Below are 20,004 nucleotides of genomic sequence, written 5' to 3'. Positions count from 1 at the left end.
GCTCCCACAACAGGAAACAATGAGACTGACTTATAAGACTTACAGGGCAGACCCTATCATTTCACTCTGTGGAAAAATCACACACACACACACACACACACACACACACACACACACACACCACATATAGAATTTTTATTTTCTTAAAAGTTTTAGGTAAAGAAAGTAAATCCCAGCACTTGGGAGGCTGAGGTAAGAGGATGTTCCCAGAGCTTGAGAACGGTCTGGGAGAAATGGTGAGATCCTCTGTGGAAAACACACACACAATCACACAATCATGCACGCATACACACCCACACATGCATATACTTACACATACACACACTTCATACACACACACATACACACATACATACACATACACACAGTCATACATACACACACATATACAGAAACACAAATACACACACATATACACATACACAGTGATAGAGGAGAAACAATGTCATTTCAGGCACATATACATGCAAAGCACACACATACAAGCAACAAAACATGGACATATGCACATATACACATGCACCATCCTGTCCGTATTTTATAACATGATTAATATGATGAGAATCTAGAGCACTGAGTCAGTTGCAATTCCCCTTTATGATGTCACCCAGTGTCTAAGTATCCCTTCCTCCTGACTCTTCCCATTAACAATATTTATTCTAATTGTCCGTGTGTCTGTTTCAACCACAAGACTGTAAATTATTTAAGATCAGAGACTACAGGTTTTCATCAGCAACTGAGAGAGTATATATACTCAATAAATATTTGTTAAATTAATACATGGACGTAAGTGAGTCAATAGTCGCAGTGCACAAACCCCAAGGGAACCCATGCTTTTAGGCCTATGTTTTCTTTCTCCCTGTTTCTTGGAGCAGTCAGCCAGGGAGCTACTTCCTTTACTAAGGTGGAAGTGGTCAGTGCTGACTTAGGGGATGAGGCAACCGTATGTGAGCTTTGATGTGTGTGAACCTTACTGCAGTATCTGGAAGAAAATTATTTTCCAAAGCAGCTCCCATTATAAGTAAAGGATCTAGAACTTCTGGCAACCCAAAGTTTGTGTGACCATAGCTGATCTGTCTAATTGTCAGCCTAATCTAGTGGGTTATTCATTCCATACTCCTTGCCAATCCTGTACAGACATGTGGAAGAAGATAGCTGCCTGGAGGCTGTTCAAGAGAACGATTGCAGACTGCTACAACCATTCTGGAAATCCGTCTGGAGCTTCCTCAGAAAATTGGACATTGAACTACCTGAGGACCCAGCTATACCTCTCTTGGGCATATACCCAAAAGATGCCCCAACATACAACAAAGATACATGCTCCACTATGTTCATAGCAGCCTTATTTATAATAGCCAGAAGCTGGAAAGAACCCAGATGCCCTTCAACAGAGGAATGGATACAGAAAATGTGGTACAGCTACACAATGGAATATTACTCGGCTATCAAAAACAACGACTTTATGAAATTCATAGGCAAATGGTTGGAACTGGAAAATATCATCCTGAGTGAGGTTCCCCAATCACAGAAAAACACACATGTTATACACTCATTGATAAGTGGATATTAGTCCAAATGCTTGAATTACCCTAGATGCACAGAACACATGAAACTCAAGAAGGATGACCAAAATGCAAATGTTTCATTCCTTCTTTAAAAGGGGAACAAGAATACCCTTGGCAGGGAATAGGGAGGCAAAGTTTAGAACAGAGGCAGAAGGAACACCCATTCAGAGCCTGCCCCACATGTGACCCATACATATAGAGCCACCCAATTAGACAAGATGGATGAAGCAAAGAAGTGCAGACCGACAGGATCTGGAGGTAGATCGAACCTGAGAGACACAGTCAGAATACAGCAAATACAGAGGCGAATGCCATCAGCAAAACCACTGAACTGAGAAGAGACCCCGTTGAAGGAATCAGAGAAAGAACTGAAGAGCTTGAAGGGGCTCGAGACCCCATATGTACAACAATGCCAACCAACCAGAGCTTCCAGGGACTAAGCTACTACCCAAAGACTATACATGGACTGACCCTGGGCGCCAACCTCATAGGTAGCAATGAACAGCCTAGTAAGAGCACCAGTGGAAGGGGAAGCCCTGGGTCCTGCTAAGACTGAACCCCCAGTGAAGGTGATTGTTCGGGGGAGGGCGGTAATGGGGGGAGGATGAGGAGGGGGACACCTATATAGAAGGGGAGGGGGAGGAGTTAGGGGGATGTTGGCCTGGAAACCTGGAAAGGGAATAACAATCGAAATGTGAATAAGAAATACTCAAGTTAATAAAGATAAGAGAGAGAGTGAGAGAGAGAGAGAGAGAACGAGAGAGAGCGAGAGAGAGAGCAAGAGAGAGAGAGAGAGAGCAAGAGAGAGAGAGAGAGAGAGAGAGAGAGAGAGAGAGAGAGAAGGGGGGAGACAGTGTTCCAACTCCTGTGCACCTTGTCTCACCCAGGCGCTCACTCCTGACCCACAATAGCTGCATGTGTGTTTCATAAGAAGCCAGGTGTCTTAGAGTTTCACTCCTGTGAAGGGACACCACAGTCAAGGCAATCCTAACATTTAATTAGGGCTGGCTTACAGTTTCAGAGGTTTAGACCATTATTATCACTGCTTGAGGCATGGCACTGCGCAGTCAGACACAGTGCTGGGGGAGCTGAGAACTCTAACTGTCAAGAAGAGACAGCTGTTAGCACTGGGTGAGCCTGAGCATAAGAGGAGACCTCGAAGCCCAACCCTTCCTCCAACAAGGCCACACCTCCTAATAATATGGGCAAGCATTCACATGTATGAATCTACGGGGGTCACCTATTCAAACTGTCACACCAGGTGAGCAGACAGCCTCACGAGTGGAGAAATCCCAGGATCCCCAGCTGTCCACCTTTCCTCTGTAAGATAACACTCTTCCTGAGCGAGGTGTGGGGATATATGCCTCTGTCCTTGGGTATGTGGATGACTGGGGCAGGCAAACTATTTGAATCCATGTGTCCAAGACGAGCCTGAGAAACAATGAGACCCTGACTCAGAAAAGAAAGGGGTGTGGGGAATCCCAGTTGTTTAAACTGGTTTAAATTAGCGATTTTGTGCACTTCAGGCAGACAAAGCAAAGCAAAAACAAAAAGCAAACCTATGCAATCACAGACTTGTCACTAGAAGAGAATCTCAGATAACAATCCAATTTCAATTTCTCACTTTACATTGAGGAAACAGACTGACCAAGACAGGTAGAAAGGTTTGTACAAATCCACAGCATGGACAAAAAGAACCAGAACCAACCCCGGGTTCAGTCTCAGTTTCTGAGGTTAGACCAGTCAGTTTATGGAAGAGGTGCTTAGAAAACAGACACATGTTGGTCATATTTTAGCCTAACTGCACTACAAAGACTTTTGGGACACTGCCCCTTTTCTTCTGTCTTTATTTTTAGCTCACTTCCCTCCTAGAAAGGAGTCATGATGTCAGGAAGTGCCGCAGCCATCTTGCAAGTCTATAAGACACAAAGCCAATCTATTAAAACAAAACAAAACAACCAACAGAACAAAGCAGTGGGTTAAAAAGAATTTCCTTCCCAGCTCCAGACTGGATTGTGTGAGGACTGTAGGTCTGTCTATACTCATACATGCTGGGAAGTATGACAGTCAAAGTCGAAAGCATTTCTAGTGGATACTGGCTGAAGCATTTCTTTCATATCTCTCTCTCTCTGTGTGTCTCTCTGTCTCTCTCTCTCTCTCTCTGTCTCTCTCTCTCTCTCTCTCTCTCTCTCTCTCTCTCTCTGTCTCTCTCTCTCTCTCTCTCTCTCTCTCTCTCTCCCTCTCTCTCTCTCTCTCTCCCTCTCTCTCATACTCGTAGACTGACTTACTGTAACAACAGGAATTCAGGCAGGGCTTCTGTTTCAAAGATGGTATACATTTTTTTTCTTGCTTTTACTATTGTTAAAATATAACTTGTTTGGGTTTTTGTTGTTTTTGTGTTTTGTTTTGCTTCGTTTTTGTTTTTGTTTTTTTGGCCTGGTTTTGTTGCTTTTTATGTTGAAAGCATTTGGAACCTACACAGATGCTGTAACAACAGTACAATGAACTCCTGTACATTTTCCATGGAGCCTCACAAATGGTTACCTTGTATCTCACTGTATTTCTCGCATCCTCTTTGTATGTGATTGTTGATGTTGACTGCCAGCTTCACTGTCCTGACTGGCTCCAGAGAGCTTTGTAAAGCACACCTCTGAGCGTGTCTATGGGGTGTTTCCAGAGAGAATCGACATCCCTGAATTCAAGCAGCTCTGTGTCATGGACTGTAGGCCTGGAAGAAGTAGGGTAAAGGCAGGAAGCCAGGGGTTGCCCTTCTTTCTCACTGCCTGCTTCCTGTTCACTGTGACGTGCACTTCCTTGTCCCACCGAGTATCTTCCTCAATCATACCCTGTCTCGGTTAGCTCTCTCATCAAACATGAACTATGCTGACTCGCTGGAATGGCTTGCTAGTAAGCGCACCTAGGCTTCTCCGTCTCCATGTCCCTCTAACAGGACTACAGACATGTGGCACCACAGGCTTTTCACATGAGCGTTAGTGGAAAGAACACAAGTCTTCAGATTTATACAGCAAGCACTTTACCCACTGGGCTTTCTCCCATGCCCACAAACCTTTTGGGTCTCAGTTGTAAACACCATCAATGTTAACCCCCAAAATTTCCATGTGTATTGTGCATCCCATACAAACAAAAATAGTATTTCACGGGCTGGTGCCATAGCTCAGCAGTAGAGGGTTTGTCAAACAGCATGAAGCCCTAGTTCAATTCCCAGAACAAAACACAAACAACAAAAATCCACAAGACAAGTCAAGAGCTCTCTCACATACTGCTATACAGTTAGGAAATTTAGGAAATTTAAGATCGAAGATGTATTATTAATATTTCTTAGCTCATAAGACAGCCATATGTCCTACGGTGTGACAGCCCTTTCATTGGGGCAAGACTCCAGCCAGCTAGGTTGTCATATCTTTTTGGTCTTTCTTAATCTAAAATAGTTCTTCAACCCCTGTATTAGAGAAGGAGCCTGTTGCTTCATGGAATTCTTCTCTATCTGGTAGTTTCTTCATTATGAGAGTCAAATCATGAAGTCTGGGCATGAGTAGGGTGTTAGTGATATCTACTCTCAGAGCACCACATCAATGAGGTATGACTTGAAAATCATGGAGGGAGGCATACGTATGATCGGTTCTAAAGAGAAGCTCATCCCTGGCTCATCCTGGCTTGACCTGTTCTCACCCTGAGGAGCAGAGAAGTGCCTTTCTTACATGGCCCAAAGGCTGAGTACAGTCGTTGCCATGGTCTGTCTATGAGTAGCTCACAGATTAGGCAACAGGTTCAGGATGGATTCTGCACACCATATTTGGAGGAAGCAGGGCACTCTCTCTTGTAGACACAATGGGCTAGTTGCCAGGCAGACTGGAAGCCACTGGGAAGGGTTAATATGGACACAGGACATCTGGTTTCCTTTAAGGACTGCACAGCCTCCCTAAATACACCTGAAAAACTTGGAGTCCCAATTCCTGTGGAATGCACAACCAAAGAGCCCTGAACTGTGATTTATATAAAAAGTAGCCATTCCTTAATTTTCCACAATGGCCTCATTCTTACCTTATGAACCTGTTGTGTCAGTGTGCCCTTTGATTTGTGGAGGAATTCCAACCCTGAATAACTATCCCTTTTCTTTTCATTAAAGTTAATCCCCACAAAGACACTTTCATCCGCTGATTAGTCATGCCCCAGTGCGCCCTGCTAACCAGGGGCTAAGTTATTGATGTATTGAAGATGTAATCTCTAAGTCTTGGGAGCACTGAAGAAACCCTAACATGTTATTTGACAGTCGGCCCTGCACAATGTACTGCCTCCTTTGAGCAGCCTTGGTCACACACGCTCCTCAGGGCTCATAAATTTCTGTGGCCTGACTGCCTGTGAGGGCTGAGTTTATTGTGGAGCCAAGAGTCAGCTGCCAGTGCAGATTGCCTGGCACCCCAGTGTACGATGGTGCCTTCTGCAGACTCAAGTCTCCATTCCCAAGAGTCGGAGTCCAGCATAAATCTATCATGCCAGCAGCTGCCACTCAGGGGCTTGGGCCTTGCCTGCAACCTCTCTCACAAACTCTCACCAAACCACAAACCAACAAGACTATACTCTGGATGTGCTATGGGCCCTGGAGGCACTGTTCCTTCTGATTTGGAGCGTGCTTAAGCTGGGCTCAGTCTTAAGAGACTCTATTGGATGGTGACTAGTCTATTCTGCACACAGAGAACCCTTCATGGAAATGTATGATGGTCTCTCATCAACAAAGTTCAAACTCGTAGGTTTTAAAAAGAATAATTTTAATTTTTTTATTTTAGAATATGGACATATGGGTGTCTGCCTGGGTATATGTCTGTGTACCATGTATATGTTTGGTATCTGCAGAGACCAGAAGAGTGCATCAGATCTCCTGGGATTCAACTGACAGATTTTTTTTTACTATCTTTTATGATTTATTTATTTTATATATGTGACTATATATTGCTGTCTTCATGCACACCAGAAGAGGGCATCAGATCCCATTACAGATGGTTGTGAGTTATCATGAGATTGCTAGGAATTGAACTTAGGATCCCTGGAAAAGCAGTCAGTGCTCTTAACCGCTGAGCCATCTCTCCAGCCCAGTTTTTAAGTGATGGACTAGAGTGATAGTTCAGTGAGTAAAGTACTTACCACACATACACGAGAATGAGAGAGCCCCAAGTCCTAACCACTAGACAACCAGGGAAACTACTAGGATGGAAATTCCACCCTGCAAGCCCACATATTAAAATGCCAGCAGGTCTGTAATCCTTTTTTTTGTGTGTGTGTGTGTGTGGGTGGGTGCAGTGAACTTTATTGATGGTATTCAAGAGAGTAGGGAGGGCTCTGGAGGTCCCTCCTCTTCTTATGGGGGTCTGGGATGGAAATTGTGAGAGAGATGCTCAGTTTTGGGGGTTGAGTTCAGGGACTCCTCAGCAACCGAGGGCCTCTCTTTTGCTCTCAATGTCCTTGCTGGGCTGGGGTGAGTGGTCCAGGGCTTCTTACTCCTTGGAGGCCATGTAGGCCATGATATCCACCACCCTATTGCTGTAGCCATATTTATTGTCATACCAGGAAACGAGTTTTACAAAGTTGTCATTGAGAGCAATGCCAACCCCAGCATCAAATGTGGAAGAGTAGGAGTTGCTGTTGAAGTCACAGGAGACAACCTAGCCCAGGATGTCCTTTAGTGGGCCCTCGGACGCCTGCTTCACCGCCTTCTTGATGTCATCATACTTGGCAGGTTTCTCCATGCAGCATGTCAGACTTACAACGGATACATTGAGGGTAGGAACACGGAAGGCCATGCCAGTGAACTTCCCGTTCAGCTCTGGGATGACCTTGCCCACAGCCTTGGCAGCACCAGTGGATGCAGGGATGATGTTCTGGGCTGCCCCACGGCCATCACGCCACAGCTTTCCAGAGGGGCCATCCACAGTCTTCTGAGTGTCAGTGATGGCATGGACTGCAGTCATGAGCCCTTCCACGATGCCAAAGTTGTCATGGATGACCTTGGCAGGGGGGCTAAGCAGCTGGTGGTGCAGGGTGCATTGCTGACAATCTTGAGTGAGTTGTCATATTTCTCGTGGTTCACACCCATCACAAACATGGGGGCATCGGCTGAAGGGGCAGAGATGATGACCCTTTTGACCCACCCTTCAAGTGGGCCCCAGCCTTCTCCATGGTGGTGAAGACGTCAATAGACTCAACATACTCAGCGCCAGTGTCACCCCATTTGATGTTAGGGGGATCTTGCTCCTGGAAGAAGGTGATGGGCTTCCCGTTGATGACAAGCTTCCTATTCTCAGCCTTGACTGTGCCGTTGAACTTGGGTAGAGTCATACTGGAACATGTAGACCATGTAGTTGAGGTCAACAAAGGGGTCGTTGATGGCAACAATCTCACTTTGCCAGATGCAGAGCAGAAGGCAGCCCTAGTAATCAGGTGACCAATATGGCCAAATCCATTCACACTGACCTTCACTGAAGCTCTGGCAGGTCCTAAGAAACAGGCAGGTCCTGAGGGCTCACTGACTAACCAACCTAGCCTACAAGTCCTAGGTCTTAGTGAGAGACCTTGACTGAAAAAACAAGGTGTTTGGTGTCCCGAGGAGTGGCACATGAAGCACACACAGACACTTGCACATACGTGCACACACACACACACACACACACACACACACACACACACACACACAGAGAGAGAGAGAGAGAGAGAGAGAGAGAGAGAGAGAGAGAGAGAGAGAGACTTTTCCTGCAGATGTTTTTAAACTGTCCCTGAGAAGACAATCTGCTGACATTCACTTAAAAACCATAATAAAAAGTCACAAAGGGTAAGAGTGGGTCCCAATGGCCTCAAATATGGTGTTGAACTCATCCTGGGAAGCACACTGTTGTGTCCCATGGCAATTTTTACCCAAGTTTTGTGACTTTGTTGTTTAAATGACATATTTACCAGCATATAGTTCTATGGCTCAAAAGACCAGATGGCCCACCGTGGGGCCATCCTTGCTTGTCCTGAGCTTAGAGAAGGAATTCTTACAGATACAGTAATCTGCTGAGAGAATTCAGCTCCTTGTGGTGACAGGACTGGGACCTCCTCCATATTTAGAGGCCTTTCACCTGTGGGCATTTTCAGTGCATGGGATATTCCTCTTATTTTGAATGACTTCCTTGTCTATATCTTCTACTCCCAATTGGACAACATGTTTGCTGAGCCGAGCAACTGGCCTACATCTTATGTGATGAGGTCACTGACCATGAACTTGGATGCCAGGGCAGTAACAATTGCTGTACAATCACATATCTTCCTTCCAATTTCTGTTTAACTCAAGGGGTGCAGTCTCTTAAATGGCAGTTATTTTTAAATTTGATACATATTAATATTATTTGTGCATATGTGAACGTGAATGTCGGTTTGTGTGTGCCACAGAACACTTGTAGGAGTCAGAGGACAAATTTGGGGGTTGGTTCTCACCATCCACCTTGTTGAGGCCGATCTTTCTTGTTTCCGCTGTACAATGTATTTCAGGCTAGCTGGCCTTTGAGCTCCAGGCTGATTCTTGCTTCCACCTCCCACCTCTCTGTAGGAGTGCTGGGGTTACAGCATATACCACCACAAGTGACTCTCTACATGTGGTCTCAGGACTGAATTTAGGTCTTCTAGTTTGCATGACAATCGCTTTTAAGAACCAAGCCATCTCTAGCATGAAAATTATTATTATTTTACTAGCACCAGAGATGGACAAATCCATACCTTCAAGTATGCATGGGACTAGAATTCTAACACCCTCAGCTGCCTGTCACAACCTTTGGGTAGACAGTCAGGCTGTGTTTTATATAAATGAAACAGACAGGTATAGATAGATCGATCGATAGATAGATAGATAGATAGATAGATAGATAGATAGACAGACAGACAGACAGACAGACAGACAAGTTGTTTCCCCTGAAGGAATGGGGTGTTTGAATTTATCATAGTGTGATCCGTGACCTTTTTGTTTTTGTTTTGTTATTGTTGTTATTGTTGTTTTGTGGGAAGAAAAAGATTTATTTCAGTTTAAGTTGTAGTCTCTTATGAGGGAACAAGGGCAAGAACTCAGAGTGAGAATCCAAAGCAGAGGTCATGGAGAAACGCTGTCTGCTGGCTTGCTCCCTTGAACTTCTTATCCTGTTTCCTTATTTAACTCAGACCCAGGGATGGCACTGCTCACAGTAGGTCGGACCCTCTGCTGTCTGTCACTAACGAAGACAATGCCTACAGACTTGTCTACAGGCCAAGATGACAGAGGCACTCTCTCAAGTGAAGTTCCTATTCCCCGATGACCCTGGCTTATGTCAAGTTGACAAAAATTTAACCAGGACAGGTTCCACCCCTGTTGCCATGAGTGGGAGGAAGAAATGTATTGCTAGGCACTGTCAATGTTACTTTGGGCTTCATAATTTCCTTTTTTGTTTGCTTCTCTTTCCCTTCTCAAAACCCTACCATATGCCCCTCCCCATGGCCTTCACATTCATGGCCTCTATTTTCACTAATTATTTTTTCATCACATATGTATATACATATATTCCTAAACATAACCTGTTCCGACTATATATTGTTACTTGTATGTATGCTTTTAGGGCTGAGCATGTGGCCCTGGATAATTAAACTCAGCCCTGGACAATCAATTGGTGTGCCCTTCCTTGATGAGACTTCATGGGTGCATCTTCTAATGTTTCTATGAGGCACAATCTCATAGGAAACTCCTTGACCCTGTTGATTTTACAATATTTCCAATACCTTTCAGAAATGTTTCCTGAGCTAGACTGGGCTCCACAACAAGGCATTTGATTGATTGTAGTTTTCTGTAATGGTCTCCATATAATGCACAAAAGTTTTCCTTGATGAAGAGTGAAGACCACATTTATCCGAGGGTGAAAAGACACGTTTAAATATTGTTAGGATCACCCTAGGTTGTAGCACATCCTCCAATAACCAACATGAATTCACTAGCACCAGGTAGTTGGCTAGGGTTCCAGTACCAGGAATGGCTCTGCTCTTGTTGACTGGGTCTAAAGTCCAACTAGAGAGCTGTTGGTTACTGCCAAGGTATGCATGCCACTACTGCACCTTTGGCTCTCATGCTCACGGGGGGCTGATCTGGTTCATAGAGGTCATAATAGATAGTTCTGTGGTCTGACTTGCTCCTTTGGTTCTCATGCTCACGGGGAGCTGATCTGGTTCATAGAGGACATAGAAGTCATAATAGGTAGTACTGTGGTCTGACTCGCTCCTTTAGACGCTCGCATGATGCCTTGGAGCTTCTGCTACTGTGAAAGTTGGTCCTTAGGGAGGCATTAAGGTCAGATGCAGCTCACGGGGCTCTGGGTCCTGCTTCTGAAGTGCATGGTGTCTTTAGCCATAGGGATTTACTTCCCTATTGAGGGCAGGAACAACAGCCTACATGACAGGAAAGTCTCTTGGATGGCCCCAGCCAACAACTCAAAAGACTCAACTCAAACACTCATGTCTGGTTTTCGGGTTTTTGTTACAGAGCATTGTCAGCCTAACCTTGTTCTTTAATGGGAATCTCCCTCTTTACTGAAGTAATTGGGTAAGTTTGTTTTTTTGAGGAGGGCCACATAGCCCAGGCTGGTCTTTGTGATCTTATTGCTCCTGCCTCCTCTATACAGGGATTCCCACCATGCCTGGCTGAGGCTATAACTCCTTGCGTTTACTGTTCATTAAAAGGTCCTCTTTGAAAAACGAGCTAGGTATATCTGTGACCATTAATTCATAAGCATTGCTTCTTTGTTTTAACTAACCTTTTGCCTCATGGGATATAAATTTTTCCTACGTTCCCATATTGCTAGAAGTCTGACATGCTAGTGCCTCACTGTAGAGGAGACTTTATTTTTATGTCAGTTATCATTTTTTTCTTCTAAGGCCTTTTTTTAAAGTTTTGAACTTGGGTTTACAAGCCTTCTGTCATAAATTAATATGATATTTTCTTCTAATGTTTATGACTTTTTAACATTGAACATGTGCTTCTTCTGTCTGTCTGTCATCTGTCTGATTCAAGATGGCAAGATGGTAACCTCAGGCCCTCTCACATTTCCAGTTTCATGTATTTAATAACCTGCCCATTTCCCACTGAGCTGAGACACCACCTCAACTCTGTCCTGAAACCCCAGTCTATACACTAAGCTATTGTTTTTCTAAATCTGACCCTGAGTCAATACCATGCCCTCTTAATTACCTTACACTCAAGATCCATCTCCTTCTCAGGTGGGAGACATCTTGCCTACTCCATCTCCCTTTGAGACAATTATCTTGGTTATTCTTAAACATGTTCTTTGTGAATTTTACAATCAGCTTGTCAAGTGCCAAGGAAAAAATCATGTTAAGATTTTGGTTGAAATTATTTTAAACTCACCGATTACTTTTGGGAACTTCACACAGCCATTGCCAAAGGTTTGTAAAAATGAAATAAAAATCAAACATAAGTGCAAAGTGTGAAGTGCAGAGCTGGGGTTGCTGGGGACAGAGTTCTTCTCATGCCCTCAGACCCATGTCTGTCCAGAACTAGCGCTGCAGTGTCCCATTCTAGGGTTTATTGGACCCTGTTTGTCTGTTTGCCTGGATGCTTCCTCGTTAGGAAAAAAATGGTCTCTCACTTTAATTCTTTTTTTCAAAGTAAGAAGGGTTGGTTTTAAAACCTTAAAAAGAGCAAAGTGACTCAGTCACAGGTACTGAGACTTGTAACCAAGCCTGGAGCTCCTGTGGAGAAGGGAAGAGGGAACTTCACTAACGGTCCTCAGATCTCTCGTTTGCCGTTTGCCTCTGCATGTGCATGCCTGCGTACTTACACAGTAGGTAAATAAATGTAATTAAAATGTTTTGATGTTTAAAAGAAAGGGGCAGAGGCTGTATAAACAAAACAGGGAAACACATATACGCATCGTTTGTATGGGGTGTGTGTGTGTGTGTGTGTGTGTGTGTGTGTGTGTGTTCATATGCACACGTGTCTTGGTGCTCATGGAGGCCAGAAGATGGCAGATGACCTGAAGCTGGAGTTACAGGTATTTGTGAGCTGCCTGATGTGGGTGCTGGGAACTGAGCTCAGATCCTCTGCGAGAGCAGCAAGTGCTCTTGACTGGCCTATGTCTCCAGCCCCTCAAACGATAATGTTTGAGTGTGTTTTATGACTGAGACACTTACGTGTACCCACCCCCACACTTTAAATCATCTCTAGCTTCCTTACAACACCCAATACAATGAAAGCACTGTGCACATTACTATAAAGGGTTATTAAGGAATAATTACTCAAAAATCAGTGCATGCTCCAATAGATGTGGGTGTTTTCTTTTACCCTAAATATTTTCAAACTGCAACTGGTTGTGTCTGTGGAAAAGGAATTCACAGATAAGAGGAGCGGCTGGACAGATGGATGTAGAGGGCCTTCCTAGACAGGTTCTCTGGTGTGAAACGGAGTCACTACCTGGCCTGGACCAGACCACTAAGGCCTGAGGGCTATGGCTTGAGGTAAAAAGGATGTGGCCTTGAGACTCCCATGGACGATCACCAGGGACTACACACAGCATTCTGGGCAGACATTAATCTACCCATCATGAGCAGCTGGGCAGGGAGAAGCTGAGGGGAGAGCTAGGTGCTAAAAGAGGTTCTAAGACTAACATGCATGGAAGTGGCTGTCTTCTAGAAGTATCATTTGCTATGTTTAAGATGAATTTTACTATTTTCCCTCCTTCCTTTTTTATCTCAATCTTTGCAAGAAAATAATTTCAGACTAGGTAAAGACTACACACACTACATTGCCTTTCTTGAAATAGTAAAAAAAAAAAAAAAACAAAACTCAAAACAATAAATATAAAACAAAAAGTAAACAAGCAAGCAAACAAACAAGCAAAAGCCAAAGCAGTTCTCATTTCTGTCTAAAAAGCACTTTGCTTGTTTTTGTCTTTGTTTTTCTGAGACAGAATTTCTCTGTGTAGACCTGGCTACCCTGGAATTCGATCTATAGTCCAGGCTGGCCTCAGACTCAGAGATCTGCCTGCCTCTGCCTCCCAAGCGGTGTGCACCACCACTGCCGGTTAGATGCATTTTGAAATGCTGTAAAGCTGCTTAGCTGAGGAGGAAGGACTCAGTAAGGGTTCTTCCCCATTCCTCTTTGCTGTGAAATAGACTCAACCTTGAGCTGATAAAACCAGAGTCTGCTAAAGCTCAGAGTGGCTATTGCAACCTTGGGGGGGATTTAGCCTCCTCTAGAAGGCATTTGCTGTCAGACCACGAAGGAGGCTCTGTGGCCTGGGCCTTGACTGGAGAGCATTTGCCTTCTCTAAGCCTACATCCCCTCCTCAGGCTCTGGACAGTGTCCTTCAGTGGGAATAAATTCCCAGCACATGAAGTTAATTTCACTTAGCGTATCAAAAGTCTTGGCCAGGTGCCAGAGCAACTGACTATGAAAATATTCAGTTACCACAGCTGGGATTAGGTGCGTTGTTTTGTTATGGATTAGGAACTGACTGTGAAACAGGAAGCAAAGGAGAAGTAGAAACACCCAAAGGACATTCCCTTACCTGCAGCTGGGAGTGGCCCTTTAGGAGATGGGTGCAAGACATCGAAGTAGGAAGTCGACTTCACAACCGTAAAAGACACTGCTAAAACTACAGAGTTTGAGATGCTTCCTTAGGTGAACTGGGAAGCCTCATTTCTCTGACCTGTAAAATGGAAGCCAACGTACCTTCTCAATGCGTGGTGAGGATAGATAAGATGGTGCCGCTTACCTCATGTTGGGAGCGCTCTACTTAGTAATGGGACCGCTCAGGTTCCAGCAGCAGCACTCAAAGGGTGGAGGTGGGAGGGATGTGGCCATATTCCAACAAAACTTTATTCACAAAACCTAACGGAGACATAATTCCACTCTCCAGATGTAATTAGTTGGCCTCTGACTTAGCCTGTGCTCTCCCTGCCGTTGGGACAGTAGACAGTGGGTCCCCTTGAATGCTGGCTGTAGTCCTGACACGCTTCTCTGCTAGTGCGCCACGTGAGGCTAGTCCTCCACCCCTGAGCTGCACCTCAGCCCTGTCACCTCCATCAGATTCTGTCACTTTCTACTTAAATCTTTTGATAGCTTCTTCCACATGGTGACGTTGGACCATACTGTTAGAAAGCCAGAGCTGCCTTCTTAAACCCACGGTTCTGGGCTTCTCTTTCGGATCATGAGAACAGCATTGCTGCTGGAGTTTTAGGACAAAGGGCTGGGCTCTGTTAATGGCTCCAATAAATTAGGCTTCATTATCCACCCCACTGCACTGACTAAAGAGACGAGCGATGCAGAAGAGCAGAGAAAGGATGTTTGATCAGTGAGCATTGGGAAGAGGAGCCAAGAAAGGAGCCTAGTGACCCCCAGCCCATTTTCAGGGTGCTCATGTGAGCTTCCTCTTTGAGAGGAAGAACTGAGTCAGGAGGCCTATGTGCTATGCAGAGTCAAGTGGATCCTGGTCGACGTGTGATCTGGTTGACTGTTGGCCGTGCTCTGTTTCTATGAGTGGTTTGAAGGGCTCGCCATCACTGTCACTGTGTGAGAGGATCAAGCTGGTTCCCCTAAGATGGTTATTCCTTCTGTAGAGCATGGCCTTTCCACCAGTGACAGCTGTTCACATCTGAGGAGGGTTCTGTCCCCTGCTGATGGTTCCTTGGAATCCAGGTGACTACAAGTTTAGAAAATGACTCATCGAGAGGCAAAGATTAAAACAGAGACTGAAGGGACACCCATTCAGAGCCTGCCCCACATGTGGCCCATATATATACAGCCACCCAATTAGACAAGATGGATGAAGCAAAGAAGTGCAGAAGTGTAGATCGCTCCTGAGAGACACAGCCAGAATACAGCAAATACAGAGGCGAATGCCAGCAGCAAACCACTGAACTGAGAATAGGACCCCGTTGAAGGAATCAGAGAAAGAACTGGAAGAGCTTGAAGGGGCTCGAGACCCCACATGTACAACAATGCCAAGCAACCAGAGCTTCCAGGGACTAAGCCACTACCTAAAGACTATACATGGACTGACCCTGGACTCTGACCTCATAGGTAGCAATGAATATCCTAGTAAGAGCACCAGTGGAAGGGGAAGCACTGGGTCCTGCTAAGACTGAACCCCCAGTGAACTAGACTGTTGTGGGGAGGGCGGCAATGGGGGGAGGGTGGGGAGGGGAGCACCCATAAGGAAGGGGAGGGGGGAGGGGGATGTTTGCCCGGAAACCGGGAAAGGGAATAACACTCGAAATGTATATAAGAAATATTCAAGTTAATAAAAAAATAAAAATAAAAAAAAGAAAATTACTCATCTGTGTGGCTTCAGTCTTAAAGGGAATGAGATGGGTCAGGTAGTCACTATTTAACTGATCGCCATCCCTCTTCAGACTCAAGCAGGAGTCTGATCCAGAGTAACTCAGACAAAGCAGAGATGCCAGGCACTTAGTTTCCTCAAGAGCCCAAGTGAGGAGTCCACACTATAAATCAGTCTCTAAGTAAGAGGCTGTCATGGCTTCATTGTGGTGGACCATAGGGTTGGGTCTTCATGAGCTCCCAGGAAGTTCTAATGCAGTAGATTTCAAAGTGGGATCCCTAGACCTGTGGGACCCTATATGTTTTGGTGGAGGTTTGCAAAGTGAGGAAGGATTATGGAGTGTGCTGTGTGGAGAGTCTGGGAGGAGCAGTGCCTCACAACAAGGTGATGGGCAAGGTGAAGCCTGAAGGAGCCAGGAAGCATCTTGAGCAGGTGTGTGGGGAAGGGGACAGACAATGCAAGTTCAGGTCCTCTGGAACTTGCAGCACAGGAAGAGAGGGATCTCATCAGTGGGGGGTGAAGATAGGGGTGAGGTGGGGTAGTGAGGCAGAAGAGGAAAGGAACCAACAGTTGGAGCAGGGCCTCCAGACCTTTAGAGGACTTCAGTTTTTTCTCAGAACAAGAGCAGTTTCTTGGCATGTTTGAGCAGGTTGAAGTATGGAAGCTATTCTGGGAACCTAGCTCTGTCTTCCTTTTGCATGCTGCTTCCTTTTCTTCAAGGGTTTTAGTCTTTCCATAACCCTGGAAATCCCAACTTTGCCCTGTACACTGTCATCCTCAATGCATACCATAGCCAGGTACACAGGGGAACTCAGCAGATGCTGGTGAGGGAGGATAACATCAGTGCCTTCCTCGCGCGGCATGGCTCTGGCTTGAGGAAGAACTTCTTAGGAAAAATTCAGAGGTTTTTTTTTTTTTAAATAAAAGCTTGAAAAAAAATTCCTATTGGTAACAGTAAATGATGTTATTATCTTAAAGGAATTCATCATCAGAAGATAGTACTTTCTGCAGAAAACTGGATATCAGCAAGCTGTTCCTTTGTAATTATAACTAAAGCTGAGTAAAATAGGAGACTTTTCTGAATGCAATTCTCAGGCATTGGGAAAGCAAAAGCCTCTTTTCTGTTTTGGTTCTCTGAGGAGTTTCACACTTTTTTGTCCCCTTCTCAGAATGGGACTGATTTACCCGAGTGTGGCTGCCTTTCCTTTATGGTGACCCTAAGGCCAGACCCCAGGCACTATGGGGCATGGCTTCCCCTGACTTTGAGCTTCAGCCTTATCCTCTGTCCAAAGTTGACCCCATCACCTCCCAGGATGCCAGTGGGATGGGAAGTCTGCAAACATTGATGACTCTGGATCTCTGTCCTCAACCCATACTTCAGAGGGGAACAAGGGCAGGAAGTGCTGGGAACTCTGCTGAGCTACAGCATGGGTTAGCCCACGCTATGTTGATAAAACAGATTACCATGGACTGGGTAATAAAGAAAGTCCTTCCAGGTCATGAATTTGGAGGCAGGGAGTGCCACGTTAAGATGTCCCATTTAGCGATGGCCAGTCTGTTGTGACATGTCATAGAAAACCCCTAAGAAACAGCAGAAGACCCAGTGTAGAGTCTCCAAGCCTTTCTAGAGGATGTTAATCCACAGGCCAGGGTGGACCCTCAGCTCCCTCCCTGTGTGCACTGAGGATGGACTGTCTAACACAGTCACAGAAGGGGTTTAAGATGACATTGTCTTGAGGAATGGGTGTGTCTTATTATGTCATAGGGCGGGCTCTGCAGACTTTCACACTCCACAGGATGTGTTTTCTATTTATTATTTTTTTATGAACCAGAGTTGGGGATATAGTAAGAAAATATTTGTAATATAGATTTAATCAGGGAGGAGGGGAAGAGAAAAGTTGTACATCCAAGTAGGTCTTTATTTTTATTTTTGTTTTTGTTTTTATTTTTAAACAGGGTCTCACTATGCAGACCTGGCTGGCCTGAAATTTGCTCTGGAGACCAGGCTGGCCTCAAACTCACAGAGATCTACCTCCCTCGTGTACCATGCCTAGTGGGCTCGGACTTCTCCTAAAGACCTCCCTAGATGTGTGTCCACAGTATTGCCCCTCGTGTATCTATGCAGACCACAGTTTGTCAGAGCATGAGAGATCACGGCTGCTTCCTCTAACCCCCAAGCTCTTCCCTGTATTCCCAGCTCCACAGAGCAGCAACTGTTACAGCTTTGCTTCTGAAGTTGGGCCAGTACTATATACAGTAGCCATACAGTGACTGTGCAAGCAAGACAGGCTCAACTGACATTTATTAAACAGATGAGATGTGTAATTAAAAAAAATTAATCTCTGTTTTCCCCAGCCTTTCCTTCCACTCCATACCCCTTGCTTCAGCTGGGATAGACAGCCATGGAGAGGAGATCGCTGCCTTGTGGATTGAGTGACTGGAAAGATGAGGCACGTGAGAGGCGCCCAAAACTACCAACTTGACAGATCTGACAGAGCTGTAAGCAGTTAATAAAGACCAAGCAGGGACCGAGAAAGAAGGGATCCCTAACTCACTCTCTGCCCCACAGAAGTCTAAGGAGAGAGACGGGACCGGAGGCTTAGCTCTGGTTGAGCTCAAGAGAAAGCAGGTGTCAAGACTTCAGAGTACATAAGGTGCTGGCTTCCCTGGAGCTGTGGAGGGCTCCCCCAGGGGCCCAAGGATGAGCAATGGTGGCAGACTGCCTCTGTGGACGTAGCCACAGCCCACTGCCACAGGTTAATGTGGCTTCCAGAAAGCACAGCCAACAAACACAAAGAGGCCTCGAGACTGAAAATGGTGGTGGTGAGGATAGAAAGTAGGGCATTCAGCTGTAACAGAAGCAGCAGCCACGCGGCCTACAGTGTGTTCAGAGGTTCCCTGTGGAGGTTCAGGGGCACTCATGGTCTATGCTCCCCGGCCTTCAAGCTATGGGAGCTCTAGAAGACAAACCTTGAGCAGAGAGTCAGTAGATGTCTCCTACCTGGGCACATGGAGGGTTTGGGTTGAAATCTGATTGGCTATAGGAAAATGGAGGTATTTTCTCTCATGCACGAGCATGTAGACAGTCATTATTACTGCAAATGGATAAATGAGGGGGCCTTGGGAAGACCAACCTTTGACGTCCTTTCTTTCATCCCCCCTTCCCTGGCCTGATTCTGATAAGACACACAGAAGTAAAACTGAATTAAGAGGGTCCCCACCCTTGAAACCTGCTGTGTGGGATGTCCAGAGGGAGAGAAGCCAATGGAAGTAGAAATTAAGTCAGAAGGTTTTGTGCTAGGAATGTAGGGAGTAGGCTGGCTCAGTTTGGGGAGCTAATACCATGATTAATAATGCTTGTTTCTACCCCTGCGGTGGCATATTTAGCCAATCGTGGGATACACTAGATGTCTTAGGGTTTCTAGTGCTCTGAAGGGACACCTTGACCATGGCAATTGTTATAAAGGAAAGCATTTAATTGGAGCTTGCTTACAGTCTCAGAGGTTTAGTCCATTATTGTCACGGTGGGAAGCTTGGCAGTGTGAAGGGAAACATGGTGCTGGAGAAGGAGCTGAGAGATCTACATCAAACTTCTGACAAAGCCACACCTATTCAACAAGGCTATACCTCCTAATAGTGCCATTCCCTGAAGGACAAGCATTCAAATACATGAGTCTATGGGGGGGCCAAACCTATTCAAACCACCACATTAAGCATTCATGAACACTAGTCCATCTCATCCCTAAAACAATTCTGTGAAGTAAACATATTCCTGTTTTTTATTTTGCCAATCTATATATAACATATTATTTTATTTTAGGTATGTAATTCAATGCTATTCTAGGTACCTTGTATAAATAGAATCATACAATGTTTTCTTTTTACTATTAGTTTGTTTCACTTAGCTTGAGTTTCATCTGTTGTAGCAAGAGTTCATGATCTTTTTTAAAGCTAACAGTCTACTACATGTATAAGCTACAGTTTGGTCATCTATTCACTCATTGGTGAATATATGAGTTGCTTCTACTTTGGGGCCACTTTGAATTTATACTGCTATTCGTATATCTGTGCAAACATCA

General features: G+C 45.1%; 1 pseudogene; it reads right to left on the bottom strand.

Annotated features, from left to right (window-relative positions):
• Positions 1–5,142: 5,142 nt before the first annotated feature.
• On the bottom strand, positions 5,143–16,788 carry LOC116905509 (annotated as a pseudogene).
• Between the last annotated feature and the right edge of the window lie 3,216 nt (positions 16,789–20,004).

The sequence above is a fragment of the Rattus rattus genome, chromosome 1, assembly GCF_011064425.1.
Source record: "Rattus rattus isolate New Zealand chromosome 1, Rrattus_CSIRO_v1, whole genome shotgun sequence".
Classification (NCBI taxonomy): Eukaryota; Metazoa; Chordata; class Mammalia; order Rodentia; family Muridae; genus Rattus; species Rattus rattus.
This window is presented reverse-complemented; position numbering and strand designations above follow the sequence as displayed.